Genomic DNA, 13131 nt, shown 5'->3' with positions numbered 1-13131 from the left:
TAAATGGGTGAAGACTGGTCTGGAGCTCGCTAGCCTCATACACATAAGAACCATTTTTGCACGACGCGAATCATATTCTTACCTATTGTATTATACAAACATAAACATGACAAAGATGATCATATTCACATAAGATTTCAAACTTCGGTCCTCCTAACCGAACTGATGAAATGCCAACTGACATTTATTTCGAAATCTCGTTTTCAAACTTTTAACTTTTATATTTGGGAATATAGATGTCGAAGTAAAATAGTAAGCGCATTCACCAACCCATTCTTAGACTTAAGAATAAAGAATAGAATGGGAACCAAGAAAAATGAGCTCAGTGTTTGAATATATACATGCCCCCACTGGTAGTTATGTCATTTACGAATGGTCTACATGAAGAATGATATCGATAGAGGTGTTTAATAAACAAATGACTAAAAAATCAAGCAATTCTACAATACATGCTTATTAATTTAAAACATAATCTTTATTCTTAGACCTAAGTCTAAAAATTGTTTGGTGAATACGGGTCCAGATCTTTTAGACAAGTCCAAACGGTGATGAGATTTAGGTTTTCTAAATGTAGAACACATAGCCGTATCATAAGTTACACGATTCATTGAAAAAACATGTATTTGTTTGATATCATAAAACTGCAAAAATGTCACATATTTTCGCTTCGATTTCAAATAGTCATTTAATTTTCATTGGTAAGATGTCGATATATAGATGTTTTAACTGCTCATTTTGTATAAGCCTTATTCTGAACAGCTGGTTCAACACTAGACTACGGACTCTTGACGTCAATATTCGCTCCGTGACTTGACTAAGTTCATTCCAAATGTAAACTATTTAAACAGATTGTGCACTTTAAAACCACAAACTTATTGTAGAAAATGAAAAGTATCTACATACCTCAACTCTTTCCTTAACATTCTGCGTCTGAATTAGCTGCAAATGAAACATAGTTAAACGTTAAGTAATTATAGACAAAGTATCAAGACGAGCGACATCGAAGAGTTTTGAACCGTTCAGGTACCAATGAAGCCAACGGTATGTTATAATTACACCGACCGAACCCCAAAACGCCTTCATTTTAACCATGATCTTTAACTCAAAGCTTCCATTACAATCATAAAAAATATTTGATTGTGTCGATTTTCTTAACGCGTTAAGGTTAAGAATTGGACGTATGCTCCTTTAAACCATTCACGAATAACATAATATCTATTTATTCAGGCAACTTGTAGGAATGAGTGCCGTAATTGGATGCGACTTTATCAATTTCTCCTGGTGAGATCTTATAAACAAAAATGTATGTGTGTCATTTTTAAAAAAATAATATTTTACCCACAGTTTGAAAATTGTGATTGCGAGAATCCGTGAAGTCACTTCAACAAAAGATGTATGCATTACGTTTTATTCTGACAGGTAATAACGAGTAGTTGATTAAAAAGATTTAACACGAACTAGAATTTTTACATGTGTTACTTAAGTAAATCTGCGTATTTCGGATCAAACACTGCAAAAACGTGGCGAATCAACGACTTTCGCCGGAGACAGCCTAATAAGTAACGAACATTACTTTACCGGTTGGTTACGACGGTTCCACTGGTAAAGTTTCCGTACACAATTCGGTAGTCCGTGCCTCTTCTTCTTCCGGCCAGGACAGACAATAACAGGAAACCTCCCAACATCGACCCTGTGAGATAACACGTCAGTTACTTGAAGGGTATTTGTAAAGTGTATGAAGTAAGTAAAACGGCCCGTGGACTGGTATCCGGTTAGTGTCATATTGAATGTAGAATTTACTGTTTTGCTTTTAATTATACAGATCGACTAGCAAACTTGTTTTAACCGAGAAGGCAACACTGCTATGTATAATTTTATGCTCACTCACGTCATCTCTAAAGTACATTTTTGTATAATTGTTGCATTAAAGGGGCCTTTTCACAGATTTTGGCATGTATTGAAGTTTTTCATGAAATGCTTGATGATGATAAATGTAAACATTGGATCAAAAAGCTCCTGTAAAAAAAAAGAAAAAAAATCCTGAATTGGGGCTCGAACCACTGATCCCTGGAGCAAAAATCTATCGCTTAGCCCACTCGGCCATCCGTGCTCATACAATAAGTGATGCATTTTTTATCCCACTTTTACAGCGAATTCGGTTGATTTTAGCCCCGTTTGATTAAATATCATCTATCAACTGCAGGAAATGACGTCAATATTTCGAACGAAATGACGTCATAACTCCAGCAAAATTATCCAGTCAAACTAATTTTGTTAAACAAAAGGTTTAAAAAAAAAAGTGGGATAAATAGAATAAATAGATTAGTGTTGATTATAGATAAGGTTTATCATGCTGGGCAAGAAAACGAAAAAGCACTCGCCAAGGCTCGTGCTTTTTGTTTTCTAAGCCTCGTATGATAAATCTGATCTATAAGGCCACGACTTTTTTTTTTATTGGTTTACAAAAATTATTTTGAAAATGGTCCATCGGGCGGTCGAAAAAAAAAAAAAAAAAACATCATTGGAAAATAAGTTAATACTAATAACATCAGAACAAAGACATCATATCTTTTATAACCTTAACACAGAGACGAAAAATCTAATTATGCAATGAAACACATCTATATCTTCAAATGAAATGAGTCACCTAAAAGCACCTTTTGTAACATCAGGCAATTTTAAACACTCCATTAAATGACATGCGTCTTCTCCCATTAAAACGAAAACTGCGCTTCATTTCCGTAATTCGATGCGCACCATTACGCAATGCGATGCCCGTAGCATAAATCTTATATAAGATAAACTACTCATACACAAAGTTTGTGTTTGCTCTATTGGACTTATGACATCGTCCATGAAAAAAAATCGAGGTAGATCGATCCCCGCGTCGTCGCGGTAATGTTTGTTAAAGTTGTTGTTGTCGTGAAAACTCGTTGATTTACAACGCAACACGTCTTTTTTAAACTGACGCGAATTAATACAATCATATTTGTCAACTTGGCTTTTGCTTTATTTGATAATTTAATCCAAAGTTTAATGTTAGCAAGTGTTTTACTGGAATTGTAAACAAGGAGCCAGTTAAAGTCTTCTGAAAATGTGCAGTCTGTGTGAATTGACAGTTTGACGTCATCAAAGGAAAGCCGCTTGCTGTCTGAAGCAATAAAGCGACAAATTTCGCGCCGACAAAATTGGCTTCCTTTGTCTAGCAATCAACATGCCGAACCAATCGTGCGTTGTTTCTCAATTGCAATCCTCCAATTTAAATAATAGCACGTGCATAGCTCCGCCTTCGAATCTTTTGCAGAGACGGAGGCGGAGTTTAACGGTTAATTGAGCTAGTATTTTTAATACGCAAGTTGAGTTCCGATTTGCCGAAATTACTCGGCCCTAAGCATTAAAACGACAAATACATTATCAATGATTTCCGAGATATACCGATTTGTTCCGATTTCCAAACTTTCTGTACAGTTCCTATAAACTATGGCGGACGTGTTTACAAAAATTCCTAAACACATATATCGTAAATAATGGCAGTGTTTTATTGGATTATTTATACTAATTATCAATTGCAAGGTAATACTTTTTTATCTACTATAATATCGGGTATGTTTAATATAATAAACACGTTAAACAATATAGTTGCGTCACAGACTCGGAATAAATTTGATGCGGTCGACATTTTACTGACGCTGATTTTCCTATTGTCTGTAATTAAATAAATTTTGAGAAGTGCCCATAAAAGGACTGGTACATACTGTGTCACATTGAAAAATATCCCGATCTCTGTAATATATGTGAACCAATCGTTGATTGTACTTACTTGATTTTATTCGCAACAGTACTCAAACCGGATCGTTTTTTTTCTCGTTTCGCTCGTTTTTCAGTGCGGTCGGGAATAAAATATATAAAAAAAAGACGGGTCGGCGGTTTGTAAACCAAGAAATATAAAAGTCGTGGCCTAAATAGTTTAAACAGGCTAAATATGACGTATGTTTCAACCTATGTTTTTAACTTTCTAAAACTGAAAAGGCTGTTAAATAGGCTAGATAGGCGAACTAGGATGTATGTTTCAGCCTATGTACTCAATAGGCTTAATAGGCTAAATAGGCTTAAAATGCTGTTAACTATGTAGCAAATATGTTAAATATGCTAAATAGGTTGAAAATGCAGTTAAATAGGCTAAATAGGCTAAGGAGGATGTATGTTTCAAGCTATGTACTAAACTTTCTAAAAAGGCTAAATAGGCTGAAAAGACTGTAAAATATGCTAAATACGCTAAAAGGATGTATGTTTCAACTTATGTACTAAAATGGCTAAATATGGTAAAAATGCTTTTAAATTGGCTAAATAGGCTTAATAGGATGTATGTTTCAACCTATTTACTAAATAGGCTATAATTGGCTAAAATAGGCTAAAAACGCTGAAGCGGCTGTAAAATTGGCTCAATATGCTTAAAAGGATTTATGCTCCAACTCATGTACTTAATAGGCGTAATAGGCTTAAAATGCTGTTAAATGGCTAAAATAGGCTAAATATGATGCTTGTTTCAACCTTTTTACTAAATAGGCTTAATAGTCTAAAATAGGCTAAAAAGGCTTAAGAGGCTGTTAAATTGGCTTTATAGGCTAAATAGGATATTTGTTTCAACCTATGTTCTAAATATAATAAATAGGCTGAAAAGGCTGTTAAATCGGCTAAATAGGCATGTGCTAAATAGGCTGACAAGGCTTAACCTAAATAGGCTTAATACAATGTATGTTTCAACCTTTGTACTAAACTTTCTAAATAGGCTGTTAAATATGCTAAGTATGCTAAATAGGATGTTTGTTTCAACTAATGTACTAAATAGGCTAAATAGGCTGAAAATGCTTTTGAATAGGCTAAATAGGATGTATGTTTCAACCTTTTTACTAAATAGGCTAAAAAGGGCTGAAGAGGCTGTTAAATTGGCTTATTATGCTAAATATGATGTATGTTTCAAGTAATGCACTAAATAGGCTGAAAATGCTGTTTAATAGGCGAAATAGGCTAAATAGGATGTATGTTTCAATCCTTTTACTAAAAAGCCTAAATAGTCTTAAATAGGCTAAACAGGCTGAAGAGGCTGTCAAATTGGATAAATAGGCTAAATAGGATGTTTGTTTCAACCTATGTTCTGAATATGCTTAATAGGCTGAAAAGGATTTTTAATAGGCTTCATAGGCATGTGCTGAATAGGCTGAAAAGGCTGTTAAATAGGCAAAAGAGGCTAAATAAATTGTATGTTTCAATATATGTACTAAACTTTCTAAATAGGCTGTTTTATATGCTAAATAGGCTAAATAGGATGTTTGTTTCAAAGTTTGTACTAAATATGCTAAATAGAATGACAATGCTGTTAAATAGGCTAAATAGGCTTAATCGGACGTATATTTCAACCTTTTTATTAAATAGGCTAAAAAGGCTGAAGAGACTGTTAAATTGGCTAAAAATGCTAAATTATGTTTCAATTAATGTACTCAATAGGCTAAATAGGCTGAAAATGTTTTAAATAGGCTAAATAGGCTAAATAGGATGTATGTTTCAACTATTTACCAAATAGGCAAAATAGGCTTAGATAGGCTAAAAAGGCTGAAGAGGCTGTCAAATTGGCTAAATAGGCAAAATAGGATGTCTGTTTCAACCTATTTACTAAATAGGCTAAATAGGCTTAAAAAGGTTAAACAGGCTGAAGAGGCTGTCAAATTGGCTAAATAGGCAAAATAGGATGTCTGTTTCAACCTATTACTATATAGGCTAAATAAGCTAAAATAGGCTAAACAGGCTGAAGAGGCTGTTAAATTGGCTAAATAGGCTAAATAGGATGTTGGTTTCAACCTATGTACTAAATAAGCTAAATAGGCTAACTTCACACACGTTTGATACTTACATTACTTTGAAAACAAGTTGTGCTTTGTTTCGTTATTGACCTTCTTCGACGTTGCAACGGTTACTACACCGGTTAATGAATCTATTGCAGCAATGGTGATTGGGATACCGAAAGCAGTAATAAACAAGTATGTGTAAGGAGATGTGCCACCTGTAGCTGTTACGGTAAAAAGAGCAGTGCCCGCGGTGCTGGTTTCAACGACGGCGGAAATTGTGGTTAGCTCGGGGATGAAAAGCATATTGTCTCTTCTGAAAAACAATTCTTTAAATCAATGTGTTAAATGGACTTGTCCCAGTTAATCAAAATGGCAATGTTCCATTATTGTTATACATTCAAACTTTAATGAACACTCTACGCCAGTGAGCGAAATGACACTAAGGACATGGACTCGTAGTGAAAATAAAATATGTTTACTCGTTTACAAATACTCATCGTTGGGAATAGATAAAAACTATAAGCGTTGCAAACGCGAAACAGTCGAAAAATTTTGAAACAATGCTGTATTCGTTATTTATTTTGTGATATCGCGTGCATTGATTATATAAAGTATAAAACATGACGAGCATTATGGATGCAATGATACAAAAACCTCTGTATAACTCTCTCTGTTCTGTTCTAACTTTATTCAAATATCATGTTTGTGTCAATTATTTTTAGAACAAATGTTTCCTCGCGATCGCATAAATGTGTAAAACAATACATAAAAATGAATAACTAACCAAAAAATATTTTAACGTTTTTGAATTCTTTACAAGTAGCCTGTGTAAACAAGGATACAAGTGTATACATATCGCAGCAACGTTGTTCTTAATTGTTTTGTCTGGAGTTTCACTATTCCTATATTTGATAAGTAAAACATTAACTGTGTAGTTGTGCTTATTCATATGTGTAATACGTTTAAATATGAAGATGATGATGATGATATTTAGATACATCATACAACTATATTACGTTCTATTTGGATCTATAGTTATTACTTATCTTAATTAACTCGCTATTGTATCACTTTGGTTTCATATTACATTTTAAATGCACCGCATCGCTTTCTTGCGATATTCCATATTTGTGAAATACGCCTCGTCGGATGCATTTCTTTAGCAAATACGTTGCTGCGGATTTTGTTACATTAACCTGTCGGCAAATGCATTATATCGCTTTAAAGTGACATTAAATAGTCGACAAAAATACATCCACACAATAACTGTGTATGCCTCCTCGGTTGAAATGAGTTCTAATGTCTAAGGATTTATTTCTCTTCTTGAATAAACAACATTTTCCCCCTGAGGCACGGCGTGTGGTTATTTCTGATATTGTGTGTGTCAGGAGTATTGTGGAGCATTGTGATGCTTGTGATTAGAAGTTTACTTAAATGATGCACTCATTTCTATAAGGGTGGGGGTGTTTCCTAGTGAATGCGGCTTTGTCGAAATAAGACTACCAAAAGAATTTTCTACGGTTTCTGCATTCAGTTAAGATTTGTTTTCTTAAGTTTACCTAGATTTGTTTTCTAAAGGTTACCTTTTTATTCAATTTTGAAAGAGAATTGATGCATCTTGAAAATGAAATCAGGTTTGCAAAATTTATTACTAGGAACGGAAAACAAATGTTTTGAAAGTTGGCAAATTTTTATGGGACCCTAAGAGAATTCAATTGTAGCATGGTTATTCTTCTCAAATCTTTACTGTGGAATGGTTTCAATCGTATGCAGCCAATACAAATACTGATAAATTGTTATATCCGGACTCCTCAGTAAGATTGGTATATGCAATAAATCGTCTGCTGATTCAGAGTGAGACAATTAACTGCGATGGTACTACAGTGTAAATCTTAGAGTTGCATCCCTTCAGTTGCATAGCCAGCGTTTGGAAAGCAATAATAAACACAAAAATTATCAAGTTTAATACGAAATATACTTTTTATGTGAAATACGTCTTATAAATTTTGTATTACATGTAAGTTAGGCAAACAAATGCGTTGTATTAGGCATATATTGTTATGATTAAAGACAACTATTTCGTCATTTAAATACACCTGGTTGCAGTTATCTCTTTGGATACCTTGTCCATGATAAATGTATTTGCTTCAATATGCACAGGCTTAGTTAATCTTATACCTCTATAATACAATGTACAAACAATAACTAAGGCTCCATTACTAAGTTTTTTGCGAATGCAAAAGTAATACAATAATGAATTATTAAAATTATCTAACCAAATAAAGGTTAAATATCAATGTTTATCAAATGTGTACTATTAAAAAACATGTTTGCATTAATATTTGCATGACTATATCATTCCTCTGTTCGGCACTACTAAATTTTTCAATAGTATCGCGGACCATTGTCAAATAGTTTGCATAGAAAGTAGAATCTGAAAAACATCCATGATAAGACCCAGACGAGCCACCATCAGAAGCAGATTGCTATGAAGTACTTATTGTACAAACCATATAGACATATACCCTTATAGACACGCTAAATGTTTTTTTTATTATTACTTTATACACCGCACACACAACAATATAGAGGATGTTCATAGAAACTTATATGCAACACGTGTAGCGTGTAACAAGTAATGGGAGGTATTTACATAAATATTTTTGTCTAAATGAACTCTCAGCAGCAATGAAAATGTTAGTGGTGGATGGATTTGGATCATTAGATAGATGAATGGTAGCATTGGGGTGTGGTGTATGGTTGGTTCGGTGGTGTTAGCTGGGTGGGTTGTGTTTTATGGTTGGTTCGGTGGGTGGGTGGATCTTGGGTGGGTTTTGGGTTGATTGGTGGATGGAAATTGTTGACGATTTCAACGACCTTTAAAGGCGGTTTCTAAAGTATATATAATGTTTGTTTGTTGCGTGATGAACGGTACTTTGTCGTTAAATTTTGTCATAGAAATGCGACTTGTCATATGTTGTATTCAATAAATAAATGGCTTATACAAGTGTACGTGCAAGGTAAATGTGGTTCATTGTCTTTTTGCGCGGAACTTTTTAAAACAATTATATAATTGCTGGATAGGAGCAGACATAAAATACAACCTGCTACTGAAAAGTATGGGGTCAAGTAATAAACCTTCCAAAAATCTGAGAACTCCGCTTAAAACAGGCTCGTGATATGTTGCGGAGTGGAGATTCTCGATATGATTTACTATCGTATTCAAAGATTATAACTGATATATTCAAATATTTAAAGTGACTTTTCACTTTTTGGTAATTTGATAAATTGAAAAGCATTGTTTCGCAAATTTTCGTTTTAGTTATGATATTTGCGTGGAATCATAAATGCTTAACATTTACTATGCTCTAAACATCAATTAAATGCATCTTTTGACGATTTAAAAACGTTTAAATTGTAAAGCATTACAAACACGATATGATAATAGCACTCGGAGAGTTCTGTTGTTATCGTTATATTTTGTGACACTACGAGGAGACCTCGCTCTGTATAAGCACTGATGGCCGAGTGTTGGTAGTGCTTGACCTTTACTCAGAAGGCCAGTGGTTCGAGCCTACTTGAGGATATCCCTTTTTTAAATGGTTTTCTTGTTGTTTATTGGAGCTATATAGTAAATGTTTACAGTTACCAATTTAAGTTTTAATGACAAACTTCAATGCATGCCAAAACGAAAAAGTACCTTTAAAGAAATACAACGCCTTATTTCGTAGAAGCATTAACGCGTATCAAAACAGACATGGCTTAGTCATGGTCTAAGTCCGAAAAAAGTTAAGTGCATGCTGAATGGCATCAACACGTATACAGCAAAAAAACACCTATTCTTGTGTGAACAGTACATTGAAATATGTAAATTTTCTGTGTGCGAATACAATATGTATTTACAATGCGCTTGATCCAAAACGTTGAATATTTTAGTCCAGATGATGATGATGATGATTGGGAGGAGGAGGAGGATTATAGGAGGAAAAGTGAAGAGGAGAAAGAAGAAGATAAGGAAAACATGGTAGGGTATAATGATCGAAAGGTTGTACTTTTAAACCCGGTATTATTATGAACGCTTTCACCAAACAGGATCGCACTATCGTACTCATCGCCTAAGTTTAGTTGACACCAAAGTGCGTTGCGGTTAGGAATATTCATCTTGATCGCTTAATGTCTCTATCTGTTTTCGCATTTCGTTATAATTCCTTATTGCAACTATCGGTGCGAACCGTAATTAAAGTGTTTTTGTTCTTTATGATGGTATATTGAGTCATATCAGCGTATCCAAATGCATTAGCAAACCAAGGACAGAAATAAGATATCGAGTACATGAAAACACATAGACGTTAGATTTTATTTCAAAATAAAGAACCAAAAAACTTATTAAATACACACACTAGTTCAATTATCCCCCAAAAATCAAGTACCCAAAGGTATTTCATAGAGGGACAATATCATTATATACAGATTTATTATAAACACCACACCAATATCAACAATGCATTCTTCAATGCCCATGTATAGATGTTACCAAAAATTACCCGTTAACATATCAAATATCTTATTGCATTTAAGCTTCTTTTTTTCAATTCTTAATTTAAAATACATTTTATGACATAGTATATTGTTCATGTAACTCCTATTTAAAGAAGTAATTAATCTATGTTTTACAAATAACATGTTCATCACATATTTTTTTTTACAATATAACCTCCTTAACACAACTTGTAATTCTGATATTTTATTCTTTCGCACATGTTCATTTGGACACCCCGTTTCTAGATAAGTTTCGTAGAAGCCGCGGCCAGTACGAAAACTGACATGTAGATGACAAAGCCCACGGCCGCGAAGTGCTGGAGCAGCCAGTACAAACATACAGCGTCAGTGGTGTTGCAGACGTTTCACTCCCTGATGTGCCGGTGATGGTCGCTGTTATAGGAGGGTTGGTGGAGTACGCTAAGGTCACGGTAGACTTGAGCGAGATCTTGCCTGAAGAGATGTCAAAGCTCCCTGCATCGGTACCTGTTAAAACAAAAGTAAAATGTAAGTTGTATGAACCAACGCTTTGAAATTATTTTCAAGCTAATGCAAAGCACATGTTACGATAACTTAAAATATGTATATATTATTTAAGCGCAGATTTATTTAAATCAACACATTTACGAAAATAAACGTTTGAATCTTAGCCATTTGTCATCGAGAAGGAGCTTAATGAATGAATGTTGTAGGTGATTTGCTTACGTAATATATATGCCATCTATAAACAATAATTAGCAAATTTTCATATAGTAACATCACACCATTAATATAACTGGCGTGCTGAAACAATATAATAGGCCTTTAAAAATAATTATAAGCCTGTTGGTAACATTCCGAATTCTTTCTAAGAAACGTCTTTGATAATTTAGTTAGACCTTCCCGTTTGCTAGGGACATGGCTCTCACACAAGACAAGCCGGCTCTATAGCGCAGAAATAGTACTATGCGAACATTTTACCTTTGACCGAGTGGGTCATTGACCTTTAAGTATGTGACACGGGTTTTCACTAGACATACCGTCACAGAATGGTGAATAATCGTGTCAAATTTAAATGATGAAGTACTGCAAAACACAAACATACGCTTGTAGATGGGATTATATATGGGTAAAATCAACACGTCCACAATATCAAAATACCTCCTAATGTGTATGTCACACCGGAAGTTGAAGAGGAGGCAGTAACGACAGTAGTACCTGTAAAATCAACGGAAAGATTATGTAAAAATGAACGTTATTTTTCACTACGCGGTATTTTTAACGTTTATTGTATACACATACAACCCGTTGTTATTTTCCACTTACCAAACCTTGCTTTATTTTTGGTGACGACCCTTAATATTCTGTTTGTAGTTTCAGGCTTTATTTTTCATTTATTTTCGATATACTCGATATTTACTTTGACATTTAAGACAGAATTTTGCATTGAGCTTTGGTTGATTTATGTCGTTGAAAAGAAATATTACGGTGGGAAAATAACATGTGCATCATAACACAGTTTTAAAAAAGTTACAAACCGTTTTGCCTGCTTATCATTTATTTGAAGGGACAACACAAAACTTGTTCAGGTCTAAATTTTATTTTTATCAATTGTTGATCGTCGTGAACTTTCTAGTTTGATTGCTCATTATTTTCTTTTGAAGTACTGTATTCTTTTATTGGCTACAAATAACTCTTAGTGGAGACGACCAATATTTTACCCTTTCTATAACGGTATTACGCGTTTGTTTTAAATGAGTCCACAATTTGTAAACCAGTGGAATATGTACTTACAGTTATATTAATAAGTAACCGTGTTTTGTTTGCAATGCACTTCTTGCAATAACGGGTTGTTTCCTAAATACGTACCCCCTACAGTTTTATCAGGCAAACAGAACACATAAGCTGAGTATTCCAGGGCAGGCTCATCGGCCACTTTCAATGTTACTGTCGCGGGTTCCCACCGTGGCAGATCCGTCACTTGCCCTACAAAAAGCATCATCGATACATGAACAGTATAACATCATTACATAGTTGTTAGTTTTTTTAATGGATTTGGAAATCTAGACAATTATTAAATGCCTGCGAATCATCAAAATTAGTTAAGAAACAGTGGACCCATCTATTTTCTAACAGCTTGAAATGGTCTTAATTATTAATAACTAACCTCCACTGTAACATGACATTTTTAAATTATTGATGTAGAAGTTGTCATTAAAGACATTTTTTAGCAAGTTCAACATGTGTTTACAACATCTTGTTTTGAATTTGCAAAAAAGTATTGTTAAACATTTAAATTGTTTAAAATCAATTTACATGACAATCTTGACGAATAATAAACGAAACATTAAATAAAAAAGTGTGTTTTTGTTTTGATCTAATACAATTGTGAATGACAATCAAATATAGTAATCATGACGATTTAAAATGCTTAAAATCCATTACATTATTAAAAGAAATGTTTATAAACCGAAACGACGAAAGAACAACACAACAGTTATGCGTAAAAGAATGGCATTTCAAAGAGGTTTATTGAAGACAAAAATAACACAACAAGTATTACGTGATCACAAATTTTACAGTGGCCGCAGTTTCAAAGTTTAGCGCAGCCTTGCTGGTTACCACCCCTGTTGTTGCAGTTGCAATTTGACCCTCAGTAGTCCCAGTTGTCAAAGTATAGGTCCAGGTAAATGCCGTCGTCAAGTCCGATGTTGCAGTTACTGTGAAGAGGGATGTTCCAATCGCAGCGCTTTCTGATATGGCTGTTGCG

General features: G+C 34.1%; 1 long non-coding RNA gene across 1 annotated transcript; it reads right to left on the bottom strand.

The window, feature by feature from the left end:
• Positions 1–10786: 10786 nt before the first annotated feature.
• Positions 10787–12322, bottom strand: LOC127862078 (uncharacterized). Its single transcript, XR_008040421.1, has 3 exons — positions 12231–12322; positions 11523–11579; positions 10787–10868 (listed from the first exon to the last, which is right to left on the bottom strand). It is a non-coding gene; the product is annotated as an uncharacterized LOC127862078 (long non-coding RNA).
• Between the last annotated feature and the right edge of the window lie 809 nt (positions 12323–13131).

Source organism: Dreissena polymorpha, chromosome 16, assembly GCF_020536995.1.
Source record: "Dreissena polymorpha isolate Duluth1 chromosome 16, UMN_Dpol_1.0, whole genome shotgun sequence".
Lineage (NCBI taxonomy): Eukaryota > Metazoa > Mollusca > Bivalvia > Myida > Dreissenidae > Dreissena > Dreissena polymorpha.
The sequence above is the reverse complement of the archived record's forward strand: the minus strand, read 5'-3'. Positions and strand labels throughout refer to the sequence as shown.